Raw genomic sequence first — 4,274 nt, forward strand, 5'->3', positions numbered from 1 at the left:
TGAGTCCCAAAAGGGGTAAAGTTATATGACCAGAGTCACAGTCCATGGGTGTCAGGAGCAATATTTGAAAAAGCACCTTATCAGGAAGTTAGCACAAACACTTCTCTTCCTGCCTGTATCTATCTCACTCACAAAGTACCACCTTTTCTCAAGGAAGAATGTCTATGATTAAAAGAAATAGCATTGTTTATCTAGATTAACTACTTACTGACTTTGGGCATGTTTCTTTCTGGGTCTGTTTTTTCTGTAAAATGAAATAATTGACCTAAATGATCTCTAAGGAGTCTTCCCCCGAGGGAAATATTCCCAATAAAACCATTTCAGGGTTAATATTCCTAGTGAAGTCCTCTCAGGGTTAAGAAATATTAAAGAAAGAACAAATTATTATTCTCAAACTATTTCCAGAAGAAAACGCCTTGTATTCCAAACAGGAGGCTCACTCTTAACTTTTGATAAGACTTTTACTGACTACTAGGAGAGTAAACTTTTTCCCATGAGAAAAACCTTGCATTCCAAAGAAACTCATAAGCCTCCTCGTGTTTGATGATAAGAGTATTTTTACTGACTAGGAGGATAGTAGAAGACCTTGCAAACTCAGACATTATTTCATTTGGATAGACATAAAAGGTCATTAAAAGTTTTTTTTTTTTTTGATGTTCTCACTATCTGGATGGTGAGGTAATATTTTATGAAAACCTTTCATTCTTTTCTTTGTTGCTGGGGTAGATTTTCACAAGTAGAATGTAACTCTGAAGACTAACCAATGAGTCCACAGAGAGGGACTATATGGAGGAGGAAGGGATTTCGTTTAGGCCATATCATTTTGTTTGACTGTCAATTCAGGGCAGCTCCTTGATTTTCATTACCTTTGTGAGACTTTCTCTTGAGAAAAGCCAAAATACACATTTTTCCTTTTTGCTCAGAGGAGTCTCTCAATATTTTTTTTAGGGTTTTTTTCCTCAATATTTTTTTAAAGTGGATTTTGATCCTACACACCCCTCTAAACCAATAATGCCTTCAAAATATCTCCAAGTTTCCTATTTGATTTCTAATTTTACTTTGGCTCCTCCAGTCCTTATCCCTCCCAGGAATTTTGATTGCACCCTTTTTTGCCATTTTTATTTTAGCAGGGGAAAAACTCATCAGCTTGTTCCCCTTTAAAAAGTGATCTCTTTTTTTTTTTCTGATATAACTGCCAAAAATTGAAGTGTGCTGGCAGTTTAACAAATTTAAACTAGAAATCCCCTGTTAAGCTTCTGTTAAAGACAAATCTTCAAGACGTGCTAGAGACTTAGGTGTTTTGTTTCATCTGCCATCATTTTAGTACCATAGTTTGGCTTTTCCTTCCACATCCTCATTCTTTGTGGAAATGAGATGGAATTTCTTTTCATCTTAATGAAGCTTAAAATTGAGGAAACCTTTTCAGTCTGTCATCAAACAGCTAAAATCCCACTCTCTCTAAGAAGTCTTTCCCTATTCCCTTTATGCTCCTGCCTTCTTAAGTCCATTCTTTTCACTTTCCATGTTTGTCCTCTTGTTGGAGATTGGCTTTGAGTCCTGTGAAGAATTCACAGAGACAATGATCCCAGAGTTATGAGGGACATAAAGTTTATTTACAGGAGAAAAAGTGTAGCAAGAATGGATGAGATACCAAAATTATATTTTAAAGCATCAGTCATCAAAACTGTCTGGTACTGGTGGATCAGTACAACAGATTAGGTGCAAAAGAGACAACAGGAAACAACTACAGTAATCTACTGTATGAGAAACTCAGAGTCCAGCTTTTGGGTTAAGAATTCAGTCTTTGATAAAAACTGCTGGGAAAACTGAAAGATAATATGGCAGAAACTAGGATTAGACTAACATATGCCAAGATACCAATATACCCTATACCAAGCTAAGGTCAAAATGAGTGCAGGATTTAAACATAAAAGACAATATAATAAGCAAATTAGGAGAACAAGGAAGAGTTTACTTGTCAGATCTATGGAAAAGGGAGCAGTTTATGACCAAAGAAGAAATAGAGAACTTTATGAAAAAAATAAAATGGATAATTTTGATTACATTAAATTAAAAAGATTTTGCCCAAATAACTGAGATCAAAAGGAATGTCGTGAATTGGGAAATAATTTTTACTACTAGTGTTTTTGACAAAGGACTCATTTCTACAATATATAGAGAATTGAGTCATACACACACACACACACACACACACACACACACACACAAACACACACACAAAGTCATTCCCCACTTGACAAATGGTCAAAGGATATGCAAAGGTAATTCTTGATGAAGAAATCAAAACCATCTATAGTCATGTGAAAAATTGCTCTGAATTATTGATTAGAGAGATGCAAATTAAAGTATCTCTGAGGTACCACCTCACATCACTCAGAAAGGATAGCCATCAATGTTGGAGGGGATATGGGGAATCTGGGACACTAATGCATTGTTGGTGCAGCTGTGCACTGATCCAATCTTTCTGGAGAGCAATTTGGAATAATGCCCAAAGAATAATAAAAATGTGCATACCCTTTGATCCAGCAATACCACTACTGAGTCTGTATCCTGAAGAGATCATGAAAAAGGGACACAAAAATATTCATAGCAGCTCTGTTTATAGTAGGAAAGAATTGGAAATTGAGGGGATGTCCATCACTTGGGGAATGGCTGAACAAACTGTGGTATATGTATGTGATGGAACACTATTGTTCTATAAGAAATCATGAGGGACAGGTCTTCAGAAAACCCTAGAAAGATTTGTATGAATTGATGTTGATTGACATGAACAGAACCTGAAGAACATTGTACAGCCTAACAACAACATGGGGTGATGATCAACCTTGGTGGACTTGCTCATTCCATCAGTACAATAATTAGGGACAATTTTAGGGGGTTTGTGATGGAGAATACCATCTGTATCCAGAGAAGGAACTGTGGAGCTTAAATGAAGACCAAAGATAATTATCTTAGAAATGGTCTTATGTAATTTTGCTATCTCTAATGTTTTCTTTTTTCCTTTTGGATCTGATTCTTCTCTCAGAAGTTCAATTTCGATCTATGCTTATCATGGATGCAAATGTAAAACCTATATAGAATTGCCTTCTGTTGGAGGGGGAGGAGGAGAGAAGGAAGGGAGGGAGGGAGGAGAAAGTGTAAAACTCAAAACCTTGCAAAAAAAAATGATTGGTAGAAACTATTGTAACTGGAAAACAAAATATTTATAGAATAAAAAAGAATGGATGAGATTTAGTAAGGTTTCTAACGGGAAAAGAGTGTGGTTTAGGTACTCTGTGCAAACAAAAATGATTCTGTTATCACATCATCCTCTGTGCATGCTTTGGTATACCCTTCAGGGACCGGATGGCTCTGGTCCACACCTGGGGCATGACAGCTTTGACAGAAAGCATGAGGATGTCTACCGGACACAGAGGACAAAGGGGAAATTTCTGTCCAGATAGTTTGCAAGATAGTTATCGATTCCAGGATGGCACCAAGAGGCACGAAATAAGTTTTTCAGAGATGTTGGAAAAACAAGCTGGGCTCGGGAGAGTGAGAATCAACATGGAAGAGTAGACGTGGACTATCTGCCGTCAGCATCAGCCTCCCCAAGAAGGCTCGGCACAAAGATGGGTGGGTTTGGTTTTGTCTGTTTAAGCCTTTAGTAACATCCTTGGTGCCAAACCAAGGCCTGCTGCCCGACTGGCCTTTTGATAACAATTGGCAGAAACTCCGTGGCGGGGTCCAGGGGGCCAGCCCAAAGACACCTGGGCTTTGGGGGTTCAAGCACCCAGCGCGCTCTAAGGAAAGAACAAAGCAAGTCGGCCCAGAAGCAGCCCCGGCGCTACTCCCCAGCGCGGGGCGTCGGGGCGCCGCTAGGGGCCCGTGGGATGGCCCCGAGGGAAGGCCGGGGCGTGGGCAGCGCCCGCACCGAGAGCCAGGAGCCTTCGGGGTCTCCGAATGTGGCGAAGAAAGAGGAGGGCAGGGGGGCGCCGAGGGCCGGCCGAGCTGGGGCGCTTCAGCCGAATGACAGGCGAGGAGAAAGGCGAGGGGTGGGCGGCCCGAGGGCCGAGGGAAGGGCCCCGTCTCGCCGCCCCGCCCCCTCCCCCTCCTCCCCGGGAACAAAACCCCGGAGCCCGGGCCGGAGGCGAAGTCACGTGAGCCTGCTCTCCGCCCCCGCGCGGCGCCGTGACGTCAGCAGCGCGCGACCGGACCATTGATTCTCGCCCGAAGAAGGGAGAGAGGGAGACGTAGTGGGGGTCGGGGTGGGG

This window comes from Macrotis lagotis, chromosome 2 (genome assembly GCF_037893015.1).
Source record: "Macrotis lagotis isolate mMagLag1 chromosome 2, bilby.v1.9.chrom.fasta, whole genome shotgun sequence".
In the NCBI taxonomy this organism is placed as follows: domain Eukaryota; kingdom Metazoa; phylum Chordata; class Mammalia; order Peramelemorphia; family Peramelidae; genus Macrotis; species Macrotis lagotis.